We start from the raw sequence: 13,385 nt of genomic DNA, 5'->3' as shown, positions 1-13,385 counted from the left end.
AGTGGTGAAGAAACTAAGGAAACAGAAGTTGGTTACACTTCAAAAAAGGACAAAGGTGACGGAGCTTCACCGTCAGAAACCTCGGCGTCCGTAACTTTAGAGGAATTCTTCCCGAGTTGGTTCCGCAATAAGACTGCCCAAGTTAACCTTGAAGCATCTTGTTTTAATACCGGCAAAGAGGGGGCAAAGGGTGAGAATCTACCCATGGAAGTTCCTTCATCTTCCGAAAGGTTGGCTGAAACTCTTGGCGAAGAGGCACATGTGAGTGATACAAAAATCACATTCATAAATAATGATCTTCTACTTGGTGAGACCCCACATAACCATCCCTTATATATGGTGGGTCAAATTCTAGGAAAGAAGATCAATAAAATCTTGATAGATGAAGGATCTAGAGTCAATATCCTGTCTATCCGTACGATGAAGGAGCTTGGCATCGCTACTAGCGAACTGGATGAAAGTCGTATAATGATCCAAGGCTTCAACCAAGGGGGCCAAAGGGCCATGGGATGTATCAAGTTGGGGATTAGTATAGATAATTTTCAATCAAACCTATTGATGCATGTGTTCGATGCCAAAACTTCATACAATATATTTCTTGGTAGGCCTTGGGTGCACGGGAACAAAATTATCTCGTTTTCTTACTATCAATGCTTGAAGTATCTCAAAAATAGAGTGGAAAGAACGATATTCGCTGATGACAAGCCATTCACTGAAGCTGAGTCACATTTTGCCGATGTAAAATTCTACTTAAAATCTTATATTGTAGATGAGAAAAGGATTGAAGATGTCACCAAGACCAAGTGTGACGATCTTGAATCCAAGAAGGTCGTGGTTACTATCAAAAAATTCATCAATAGGAAGCCTTTCTTCACTTTAAATAAAGAAAGCATCGCTCCTACAAAGAATAAGGCAACTCTTGTTCTTCGCTACGTGCCAAAGGTAAATAAAGAGGAAGATCACTCACCTGATGCCCAAGATAATGTGCTAAAGGGGCTAACTTTACCTGTCAAGAAGATTGATGCAATAAATCCATCCTCAAGGCTACTTGGGAAATCTGTGACTCAAAATCTACCACCAGATATGGCACTCCCTACGAAGCGTACAAAAGAGGGCTTTGATCTAAATGTATACAAGCTAATTGTAAAGGCTGGATACAATCCTACTGAGTCATCAAGGTTGGGAAAACTTCCATCAAGGCTAACACCAGGCAAGTACGTGAAGGACTAGGATACACGTAGCTACCTCCAATTCGCATCTCCATAAGAAGGGCAGTCAGTAATTACATCACCGTGGAAGAAGAATCCACTACCGCTAACAAAAGACCCTCCGTATTTGATCGACTTGGAGAATCAACAGCAAAAATTTCTGTTTTCAAAAGGTTGGGTCCTATAAATAAGAAGAAAAATAACAAACATCAAAGAAGTCATCAAAGAACGATGTTGCACTCTTCATTTAAAATTCAGAAGGATTTCTAAAGTTTGATTCCTTCTAGAATGAAGCGACAGACAGAACTGGTAGTTTTATGCAACGAGGTGTTAAAAGCAAAGACGCATACTGTGGTTTATACTAAGCAATGTGAAGAAGATGAAAAGAGTGTTGGATCCTCATATCATGTTATGACCCAGAACGAGAAAGATATCTCATCTCAAATAAAGGTTGATGAAGACATAGAAGATGCCTTCTGGTGTTATCATATATCCGTCAATAACGATGATCCTCAAGAGGAGGAAGATGCTGGAGATGCTCCATCGCAACTTGAAGAAGGAGTAAAGGCCATAATAGATCCCTTGAGGGAGGTTAATCTCTGAACCGATAAAGAACTGAGACCAACTTACTTGAGTGCGTTTCTAGAAGTAGAGGAGGAAATCGCTTATATGGACATACTCAAAGAATATACGGATGTCTTCACCTGGAGCTATAAGGAAATGCCTGGCTTAGATCCAAAAGTAGTGGTCCATCAGTTGACGGTTAAGAATAGTGCTCATCCTGTTAAGCAAGCCCAAAGACGCTTTAGGCTAGAGTTGGTTCCATTAATTGAAAATAAATTTAACAAACTCATTGAAGTTGGCTTTATTCGCGAAGTCAAATATCCCACATGGATTTCAAGTATTGTTCCAGTAAGAAGAAGAATGGCCAAATTCGAGTTTGTGTCAACTTTCGAGACCTCAACAACGCCTGCCCTGAGGATGACTTTCCAATTCCCATAACAGAGTTGATGATTGATGCCATCACTGGTTATGAGGTAATGTCCTTTATGGATGGTTCATCTGGATATAATCAAATCCGCATGGCACTAAAGGATGAAGAACTCACTACATTTCGTATGCCCAAAGGTATTTATTGTTATAAGGTGATGCCTTTTGGTTTGAAGAACGCTGGCGCCACTTATCAAAGGGCTATGCAGTACATCTTTGATGGACTGCTCCATAAAAATGTTGAATGTTATGTAGATGATCTAGTGGTGAAGTCAAGAAAGAGATGCGACCACTTAAAAGACCTAAGAATGGTATTCGAGTTGCTTCGAAGATATCAACTTAGGATGAATCCTTTGAAGTGTGCCTTTGGAGTTACTTCAGGAAAATTTCTTGGCTTCATTGTGTGATACCGAGGAATTGAAATTGATCAAGCTAAGGTTGATGCAATTTTGAAGATTCTCGAGCCTCGAGATATACATGAGTTAAAAAGCCTCCAAGGAAGGCTAGCATATTTAAGAAGGTTCATCTCAAACCTGGCCAAAAAATATCAACCATTTAATCGTCTCATGAAGAAGGACACTCTCTTCGAATGGGACCAAGCTTGTAGTAATGCCTTTGAGAGTATCAAATCATACTTAATGAAGCCACCAGTTCTTGTGGCACCCATACCTGTGAAACCATTGATACTCCACATCGGGCACAAGAGAGGTCAGTTGGAGCACTACTTGCTCAAGAAAATAGTGAAGGCAAGGAAAACTTTATTTACTATTTGAACAGAATGATGACACCGAATGAGCTAAAGTATTCTCCAATTGAAAAGTTATGTTTGGCATTAGCCTTCTCGATTCAAAAGATGAAGTACTATTTTCAAGCTCATGTTGTTCGACTTATCACGAGGGCAAATCCCATTAAGTTTGTAATATCGAAACCAGTCCTTAGTGACTGACTTGCAAGATGGTACCTTCAATTTCAACAGTTTGAGATTGTGTATGTTCCCCAAAAGGCTGTAAAGGGACAAGCATTGGCTGACTTTTTGGCAGACCTCCCGAAAACTAATGATTGGGAAATAAGCGATGAACTTCCTGATAAAGATGCAATGGTCATTGAAGCTATACCCCCATGAAAGATGTACTTTGATGGTGCCGCACATCGAGATGGAGCTGGTGCCGGTTTGGTATTTGTCACTCCATAAGAAGAGGTCATCCCATACTCTTTTACCCTAACAAATCGTTGCTCTAATAATGTTTTTGAATATCAAGTTTTAATACTTGGACTTGAGATGGCAGTTGACATGAAACAACTGCAATTACGAGTCTTTGGTGACTCTCAATTGGTGATCAAGCAGCTTTTGGGAAGCTATGAAGTCAGAAAGCCTGAGCTATGACCATATCATGATTATGCACAAAAGTTGCTGGGGTGACTTGGAGGAGTAACCCTCCAACATGTGCCAAGGAGAGAAAATAAGCAAGCTGATGCCCTAGCTGCTCTGGCCTCAACCCTAACTCTTCCAAATCAGACCCAAGTTATTGTCCGCCAAGAATGGGTAGTACCACCCTCAAATGAGGATGTGGAAAACAAAGTTGAATACCTCATTGCCGTGTCTGAAGCTGTAAAAGAAGATTGGCGACAACCTATCATTGATTACTTATGTTATGGGATAATTCCAGAAAATCTAAGGAGAAAGACTGACATTTGTCGTTGTTCACCTCGCTTTATTTACTACAAAGACACACTGTACAGAAGATCATTTGAAGGAGTACTCTTATGGTGTTTGGAAGAGGAAGAAGCAATTCAAGCTTTGCAAGAAGCGCACTCGGGAGTTTGTAGATCACATCAGTCTAGACCGAAGCCCCATTTTCATATTAAAAGGATGTGATATTATTGGCCAACGAGGGTGAAAGATTGCTTGGACTATGCTAGAAGATGCAAAGCTTGTCAATTCCATGCAAATTTCATACATCAACCTCCAGAGGTACTATATCCAACTGTAGCATCTTGGCCATTCAATGCTTGGGGAATGTATGTTCTTAGTCCACTACCAAAGTCTTCTGGTGGGCACTTATACATCTTGGCCGCGATAGATTAATTCTTAAAATGGGCCGAAGCTGTAGCTCTCAAGGAAGTAAAGAAAGAAATTATTGTGAACTTCATTCGAGTGAATATCGTCTACCGTTTTGGAATCCCTCAATATATAATAACTGATAATGGCAAGCCGTTTGATAACAAACTGATGAATAAGATTTGTGATCTCTTTGGCTTCAAGCAGCGCAAGTCTTCTATGTACCATGCTGCCTCCAACGGTTTAGCTGAAGCCTTCAATAAGACTTTATGCAACTTGTCAAAGAAAGTCATCTCCAAATCCAAACGAGACTGGCATGAGTGAATGGAAGAAGCTTTATGGGCGTATAAGACAACTTACCGTACACCGATGCAAGTAACTCTATACTCACTTGCTTTTGGAGATGAAGCAATCCTGCCACTTGAGCGTTAAATACCTTCTTTGAGACTGGCTATTCAAGAAGGGCTCACCGATGAAGAAAATGCTAAGTTATGTCTTGCGGAGTTAGAAGCTCTTGATGAGAAGAGGCTGGAGGCTCAACAAAATTTTGAATGCTACCAAGCCCGGCTATCTCATTCTTTCAACAAAAGAGTTCGCTTAAGGTACTTTCAAGTTGGAGATCAAGTTCTTGCAGTAAGAAGGCCCATTATCACTTCTCATAAGTTTGGGGGCAAATTCACCTCAAAGTGGGATAGACCATAAGTCGTACGAGAGGCATATTCAAATGGTGCTTACAAGCTTGTCGATGCAAATGGTGTGAGGGTTGGCCCCATCAACGCCAAGTTCTTGAAGAAGTACTATCCTTAAAGGAAGATGACACTCCTTAAGGAACGAGTATAAACTGCATGTACACTCCTTAAGGCACAAGTATAAACTGCATGTCTACTCCTGACCCACAAGAGTATAAATTGTGAACGGCTAAAAAAAATCATCAAACAAATGTCCACTAGGTTTAAAACCTCGAAAAAGGCGGCCTAGGCAAAACTTAGGACACAATAAAAAAATATTAAAAAAAAACACTCACCCAGAACTACGTTGTGACTTGATCCTCTTAATTGAGGTACGTAGGCGCTTGAAATTTCATTCTGAGTTCAGTTGCATGAGTGTCAAAAAAAATATGTTCCTGCAGTATCTACCATATGGATGCCAAGTATGAGAACATTCTAATTCAATTTTGGACTTACTCCACGTATTGGTGGCTCAATGGGGGCAAACTCTAATGAAATATGAGCTTCATTTACATAAGATGAAGTCTCTAAAATCCCCAAATTTGGAATTTGAACCACTCAAAATGCCAAATTTGGGAGTAAAAGTTGACAAAATTTCCAAGTCTTCAAATCAAGGCCTGTCGTGGGTTTATCCTTAAAAGGATCTCAAAAATTTCATGCCTTAAGGTGGACAAAATTTGTCCCTTTGCACCTTAAACTGACCTCTTACGTGTTTATCCTTAAAAGGATATTAAAAACTTTCATCCCTTAAGGTGGACAAAGATTTGTCCCTTTGCACCTTAAGCTGGCCTCTAACGGGTTTATCCTTAAAAGGATCTCAAAATTTTCATGCCTTAAGGTGGACAAAATTTATCCCATTACACCTTAAGCTGGCCTCTAACAGGTTTATCCTTAAAGGACATCGAACTTTCATGCCTTAAGGTGGACAAAAATTATCCCTTTGCACCTTAAGCTAGCCTCTAACGGGTTTATCCTTAAAAGGATATCGAAACTTCTATGCCTTAAGGTGGATAAAAGTTGTCCCTTTGCACCTTAAGCTGGCCCCTAACGGGTTTATCCTTAAAAGGATCTCAAAATTTTCATGCCTTAAGGTGGACAAAATTTGTCCCTTTGCACCTTAAGCTGACCTCTCGCAGATTTATCCTTAAAAGGATATCGAAATTTTCATGTCTTAAGGTGGACAAGATTTGTCCCTTTGCATCTTAAGCTGAACATTGAAAAGGGCCCATACTTAAAGGAGATCACTGCACCATCTTCAAGTAAAATTGGTCGGACTTAAGGTGATGGAGCCGAAGTTAAACTCTCGCACCTTAAGCCGATGTCCACCGTCGTCATGTAGAATTGGTCGGACTTAAGGTGACAGAGGCGAAGTTAAACTCTCGCACCTTAAGCCGATGTCCACCGTCTTCAAATAAAATTGGACGGACTTAAGGTGACGGAGGAGAAGTTAAACTCTCGCACCTTAAGCCGATGTCCACCGTCTTCAAGTAAAATTGGTCGGACTTAAGGTGACGGAGGTGAAGTTAAACTCTCGCACCTTAAGCCAATGTCCACCGTCTTCAAGTAAAATTGGTTGGACTTAAGGTGACGGAGGCGAAGTTAAACTCTCGCACCATAAGCCGATTGTTACATATTGCTATCTGTTTCAATTCTCCAAAAAAAAAAAAAAAAAAAAAAAGAAAGAAAGAAAGCAAAAACACAAATAGAAAGGAGGTTACCTATCAAAGCATTGTGATCTTAAAAGTTGTATATCACCAACTTAGATTGAGACAAGATGCCTTGATAAGAATAAAGCCCTCAAAATCTAGTTTGAGGAAATAAAAATGCCCTTTGGTGGTGATAGTCCCACATCAAGAAATAAATTATTTGGTGAGGCAATGCAAATCTGGAATCCTCTGTCAAGATGGACTTCAAAAAAATCATCTAGAATAATAAAAAAGGTGTTAAAATTCAAATTTTTCATATGTTATACATGCATGTTTCTGATATCTATAGGATTAAGCGGATCATAATTTCAATACTCTCACATTGAGATATGATTTTTTTGGTGATGTCACGTAAATCTAAAATTGTTGATGCATCAAAACTCAATGTTGAATTCAGGATAACACCTGAAAATATATCAATTGTATTAAATTATGAATTTTGGAAATTTTATAGATCTTTGTGTCTAGTTTCACAAGAATCAAGTGACTTGTGATTTCATCCTTCCTACTTCAAGATATGAAAGGTTTAGTAAAAACACGCAGATCTGAAATTTTCAGCATGATAAAATTCAAGGATAACTTCAAAAAATTATCGAGAATTATATTGAAGAAATTTGAAGCTGAATTTTAGATATGTTATATATCTCGAAGTCTAGTTTCTGGAATATCAAACGGTTCATGATTCTGATATTCCTACAATTAGATATGAATTTTCTACCACTAACATGCATTGCTGAAAAAAAAAGTGACGAAAATAAGAGAAAAGTAGGAGGAAAAGAAATTACCTCAATATTGTTGATGGCTTGAAAACTCCAAAATTGATATTGAAAAAGTGGAGAAACTACCTCCTTTTATAGAGTTGTAGGATGGATGTTTCCTTCTCCAATATAAATTCAGATTGGAATAATTTTCATCTCCAAATTCAAATTGGAGATTGTTTCCTTCTCCAATATAAATTCAGATTGGAATAATTTCCATATCCAAATTCAAATTGGAGATAGTTTCTGTCTCCAATATAAATTCAGATTGAAATAATTTCCATCTCTAAATTCAAATTGGAGATTGTTTTCTTTTCTCATACAAATTCAAATTGGGGGTTATTTTCTTCTCCCATACAAATTCAAATTAGAGGTTAATTTCCTTCTTCCATACAAATTCAAATCGGAGGTTGTTTCCTTCTCCCATACAAAGTCAAATTGGAGGTTGTTTCCTTCTCCCATACAAAGTCAAATTAGAGGTTGTTTCCTTCTCCAATCTAAGTTCAAATCGGAAGATTTTTATTACTGATTAAGTAAGGCGATAAAAAAGTCTTCCAAAATCTGTTTAAAATTGAATATCATGCCTCATCAATGGGTCTTAAGTGTAGAGATTCATGGAAAAAATGAGAGAGTTTTGAGAGGCAATATCAATATGGTTCGGCTTTAAATTTTTAAATGTGGTATTCATAGGTATGAGGATCGTTGAAACACGAAGGAAACATGCTTAAATAATCATACTTCAAGGCTAGTCTCCAAAATATTAAATGTCTCGACAAGTCTTGAAGTTGGGCACATTTGTGGGCGATGTAATTTTATTAAATTTAAATCCGTACAAAATTCAGATTATATTAAATTCAAAATATATTAGTCCTAAATAAATAATGTGGATTAATATAATTAGATTAATTATTTAAGTCTAAACATAATGGGTTTAATTAAAGTTCAATTTTTATTGGGCTACCCTATTAATTTGGGCTATAAATAATGAGCCCACTTTGCTAAGCCCAAGAATATTGTAGAGGCCCAAATAAGCGTCATGTGTCAAATGACGTGGCATGCCAAGTCAAGTGAAGCAGCCAATAGGACCGTGCCACATGTCAAACTGATGCAGCAGACCCATGAAATAAAAGCTCATAATAGGCGCCACATCACTTAAATTTGATTGGTCAAAGGAAGTCTATATTCATCATGACTTCTCCTTTCCTACAACTGTAAATAGGGGTCTCATAATTCAGAAGAGAGACTCCAGAACTCTAACAAGTAGCAAGAGAAAGCTCGTGGATTAAACTCCGCAATTTCTCTAAAAAGCTCAAGCAGTCAAAGCAAGTCCATCGTTCAAATTCAAGATCAAGCTTCAAGCCCTTGAATTTATATTTGAAAAGGCGAATCTGAATTTATATTTGAAAAGGCGAAAGGCGAATCAGAATTTATATTTGAAAAGGCGAATCAGAGAGCCCTTGAATTTATATTTGAAATTATATTTGATAAAGCAGGCGAATCAGAATTTATATTTGAAAAGGCGAATCAGAGAGCCCTTGAATTTATATTTGAAAAAGCGAATCAGAGGATTCATAGAGATTGTAACACTCGCATTGAAATTAATAAAATCGATTGTTGCAATATTTTTTTTGTCTCGAATTATTTATTTTTCGGTCTCGAAATTTTATTGTCCAACAACTCCTAAAATAGATTATTAATTGCATTACACCGACATATGATATTGATTTTTACCACAATTAAGTGGAAAATAATGATTCTCGCTTTCGAAAACCTAATTAGTATAGAATTCTTATTAGGTTTCACCACCCAACAGTATATGTATACATATAAAGAGTTTACCCCCAAAAAAGATTTATTCTTAGCCAATTCCAACTTTAATTTCCAAGCAACATACAATGGCAGAGAACGTGAAATTTCGGGTATACAATTCAAAAACAAAGCGAAAAGAGATGTTCCATTGAAAGGTAAAAAGGTTGGAGTATTATTTTGCAAACACTAAATCTCAAGGGAATTTAGTAAAATTTACTCCAAAACCTTACCAAAATACAATATGGACAATATTATTAATAACTTACCAATAATAGAAGGAAATCGTTATATTTTTTCTCTCGCAATTCATGATTCGGGTGGCGTTTTCTCTATGAAATTTCAAAATAAATAGCGCAAAAATTCTAAAACCCTAAACTCCAAATAGCATTAGGTTTTCCCCCCACCTAAACTCTATGAAATATATATACACATACTTGGCGCCAAATCCATCAAGCAACAATTTTACAATGGCGAAACCGGTAGAACTTCGGCTGTACAATACAAAGACGAAGCAGAAGGAACTTTTTCAATCGAAGGAGCAAAGGTAGGTTAAGATGTACGTGTGTGGCGTTACACCTTACGATTCTAGTCACATCGGCCACATATGCAGTAGATTATCGATATGATCAATAACACTACTAAAAAAGCTGTAAAAAGAGACTTAAAAAAGGTCTCTTTTCCTCAAAAGGAGAGTTCAAAAGCGACCTCAATAGACGGTTTCTAAAACATAGGGCGTTTTTTGTAAGAGACCTCATGAGGTCGCTTAAAAGCAACCTCACAAGGTCACTAGGTTATTTCTTGAATTTTACAGAATAGAGACCGGTCTCTAAATTATTTTTAATTATTATTATTATTTTATTAAAAAGAGACCTTATAAGGTCTCTATTTGAATTTTTTTTAAGTTGAAAGACACCTCATGAGGTCACTATTATTTCTTAATTTTTTTTATTATAAATAATTTATTTAAAAGATAAGCGACCTCTTGCAGTCTCTTATTTGAGCATGTAGAAAATGAAATCGTGAAAAAGAGACCTTATTAAGTCTCTTTTGTTCATTTGTGAAAAAATGAAAATGCAAATAGCAACCTCATGAGGTCTCTTTTTGTAAAAAATAGCTTTTACAAATACCTATCACTTTAATTTAATTTAATAATATATACAATATAATTAATTATATCGAGCTCCAAGAACTCCCAACAATCAATAAAACTATAACAAACACAAGTAAATTTAATCCAATAACCACAAAATAAAAATAAAATTTAAATACCTTGAAATTGAACGAACAAAACATAAAAGTCATAAGTTAACCATACTATTGTTCTTACTACTTTAAAGTTTTAATGCATTCAAAAACACTTAAGAATTCAAATAAACCACCATAAAGTATATAGTTTGAATTATCTAGACAACATTCAACTTTAACAACGCGGCAGTGTATTGTCCACATAGTAATCCTCATCATCTTCGTCACTGCTGGGTTCCTCAGTCACATCTTTGTATTGACCATATACTCCATGTGAAATAGGTAGAGACTGTGGAGGTCGGGGAGGGCGTACTACATCACCGGGACAAGGGGGAATCCCCCCGAAGCAAGTAATGCATCGAATTGGGCCTTCATTCCTACATACTGTATATCTCTTTTCCTTTACCTAGCCTGCAAGGCCTTAGCTTCGCTAGATAACTGGGCTATTTGTTGCTTCAAAGCCAAAATCGTCTCCCTTGACTCATCATTCTGGAAACTATAAAGGCCTTCTAGTTCCGAATGAAATTTCCGAAAGGTTCGTTAGGGAAAGCCATAAGCATATCCATACCTACTCGGACCACCAACTGCATCTAACCATATTCTCTCATTCTTCTCTTGGCTAAGTGGTAGGTCTCGCCTATCTTCTGGCAGAGTTTGGCGAAAATCCTCTATGCATTGCAGATATCGATTCTGAATTTAATGATAATACTATTAGAATACAAATTTAGAAAATATAGTAATAACTACTAGAAATAGAAACTTACATAGGTTAGCTCAGCTCGTGGCTCAACCCAAACATCAGGATCTTCAGGAGTTTTTTTCTTCTTTGTGTGTGTAGCCTTGAATGCCTCGGCCTGAGTTATTGACCTCCCAACTTCCTTTTCCTGCAAACAAAATTAATTTAATTTTAATTGCTATGAATAATTATTACGGTAGTCGTCTTAGATTTATTTAAAAAAAAAAAAAGTATTCATACCAGCTCAAAAGGCACAAACTGACTAGAAAACTCCCTAACTATGTCATTAATCTCTAATTCTGCCTGTTGTTTTAACAGAATGGAGGAAAACCAACAAATAAAGTGGATACTTACAAACTAATAAGTCTGAGCAACCCAGTTATTAGTTTGTTAGTTTGTTGCTTCAACAACTACCCTTTTCATAATTATCAAGAAAACCAAAATTCAAGAACCAAGAGAACAAAAACAAAGGAAAATGAAGAGAACAAAACAAAGAAACCAAAATATCCTTTTTAATAAGAACCAACAACAACAATGAAATCTCACAAGTGGTGTGTAGGGAGGGTAAAGTGTACGCAGATGGAAGACCTTAACACTACCTTGTGAAAATAAAGAGGCTATTTCCTAAAGACCCCGAGCTCAAGTGCAGCTATTTTCTTTTAATAAATACCAAGAAAAACAAGAATTCAAGGACTACAACTAAATTTCCCATAGACAGAAACATTTTAGTCTATGTAAAGTAAAGAAGTAAAGTAAAGCAACACAGAGAAAAAAAGACCTGTAGTTCTCTAAGTAATGAGTGGCAAAGATTATCTTCATAATCAACTATGTCATATTTGACTTACTATATTTTGTAGTCAGTTTATCATCTTCTACCATAAAAATGTTTGTGTGATTCCGCATTTTTGTTTCATATGTGATGTTTTTACTTGGTGCATAATGTTTTATAGGGAAAAAGTGTATTCCAAGTCCAGTGTGTGAATCAAACACATATTTATCTCATGCAAGTGTAATAAATATTTTTGGAGTACTTTGTCAAAAAAACTTTTATCTCTCATGTGTCTGTCAGGATATATGGATTAAATGAAAAAAACTAAAGGAGGTAGTAGGGGTGAATTCATAGTCACATAATGTCACAGAACTAAAAATTCAGACAGACTAGCGGAAGATATTGACATAAGTTTACCGAGTAAGAGTACCTGGATCTGTTTTACTTCTGCAATATCTTTATATGATCTTTTGGTAGCCATATTTGTGGAAAACATGCTTTTTTTTGTTAATATTTTAGTTTTGCCATAAGTATATGGAAATGGTTCTTATTTTACTTTTCACTTAAATGCAGTCTATGCATACAGGTATTACCAATCCTAGGTTACTGCAGATAACTTACTAATGAAATTTTTGTTCTTGTGGTATAAATAGAAATTATTTCTCTTAGATGCAGATCAAATGGGAGAAATGGACTGGTTCAGAATGATTACAGCTTTAAATAAAAGACACACAATATCCCAAAAAAAAGGTAAGCCTAGAAGAATTTTCCTTCAAAGCTCAAAACTAACTTGTTTATCACTTTTACTTTCACTTGTTGAAGTCAACTACAACACTTGTTCTTCTTCTCTATCTTCATTTTCCTTTCTTTTAATATCAAATCTGAAGTTTCCATACACTAAGAACCTCAAATTTTAACATACCCCCCATGCTAACAACTACCAAAACTCCCCCACTTTACACTTTGTTTTTCTTTTTTTTCTTTTTTATAACCTACCCCCCCCCCCCCAATGCTAAATACTACCAAAACTTTCAACTTCTATATGTTCTGAAGTTTCCATACACCAAGAACCTCAAATTTTAACATTCCCCCCCCCCCCCCCTCCCATTCTAACAACTACAAAAACTTCCAACTTTACACTTTGTCAAAAAAACTTTTTCTACCAAGAACTTTACACTTAGTTTTTCAAAGAGATGTACTCTAATGACATAACATTCTAACTCTATTGAAATATTCAATAGAAATTTCTCCTAAAAAAGCAATTCAAAACCTATTAACCAAAAGAACAACAAATTTTTAGTAGGAAGCTAGAAATCCACATATAACCATCAAGCATGTAGATCCAGATTGTTAGTTCTAAATACTTGCACCAATAAC

Source organism: Capsicum annuum, chromosome 8, assembly GCF_002878395.1.
Source record: "Capsicum annuum cultivar UCD-10X-F1 chromosome 8, UCD10Xv1.1, whole genome shotgun sequence".
NCBI classification, from domain to species: Eukaryota; Viridiplantae; Streptophyta; class Magnoliopsida; order Solanales; family Solanaceae; genus Capsicum; species Capsicum annuum.
The sequence above is the reverse complement of the archived record's forward strand: the minus strand, read 5'-3'. Positions refer to the sequence as shown.